General features: G+C 36.5%; 1 protein-coding gene across 1 annotated transcript in view; it reads left to right on the top strand.

The window, feature by feature from the left end:
• The window catches only part of LOC116669470 (protein FAM160A1-like), a gene marked incomplete at its 5' end in the record, with an annotated part of 30,896 nt that overhangs the window by 3,527 nt on the left and 26,802 nt on the right, over nt 1-567 (top strand).

Here is a 567-nt window from a genome sequence, read left to right as displayed (position 1 = left end):
TGTGTGTGTGTGTGTTTTTGTGTGTGTGTGTGTTTTTGTGTGTGTGTGTGTGTGTGTGAGTGTGGTTTGTGTGTGTGTGTGTCTGACTGTGTGTCTGTGTGTTGGGCCGTCGAAAATAAGCGCAGAAAACGTCAACATTACAAATCTCAAAAAACTTTGGAAAAGCACCAAAAACAATGAAAAATTGACTAAAATATCGGAAAAAGCGATTTTTTGTTAATGGTTGAAGGGAAGACGACACAAGGGTTAAAGATTTAGACGATTTGTAGCTCCCAGCAGTGTTACTGTAACCGTCCCATTAGAGACTTTAAGGTCATGTGAGTTATACTAGACAGAATTTAAAGGTTATTTGTTATGTGTGCTAGTGGAAAAAATGTTGAAATTCTCCTCTTGCAAGTAGATGTCGTGCTTCGGGTTAACAGAATAAAAAGATGTTTTACAGTTAAGAACGCACTCCTCGATACAGACTGTTTTTTTTTTTATGAATGAGATGGTTGTTTAAATGAGTAGAGTTAGTTTTTTTTCTCCATTCATCTTTCTTCCCATTGTAATGTCATTATCACAAGT

Source organism: Etheostoma spectabile, chromosome 19 (genome assembly GCF_008692095.1).
Source record: "Etheostoma spectabile isolate EspeVRDwgs_2016 chromosome 19, UIUC_Espe_1.0, whole genome shotgun sequence".
NCBI classification, from domain to species: domain Eukaryota; kingdom Metazoa; phylum Chordata; class Actinopteri; order Perciformes; family Percidae; genus Etheostoma; species Etheostoma spectabile.
The sequence above is the reverse complement of the archived record's forward strand: the minus strand, read 5'-3'. Positions and strand labels throughout refer to the sequence as shown.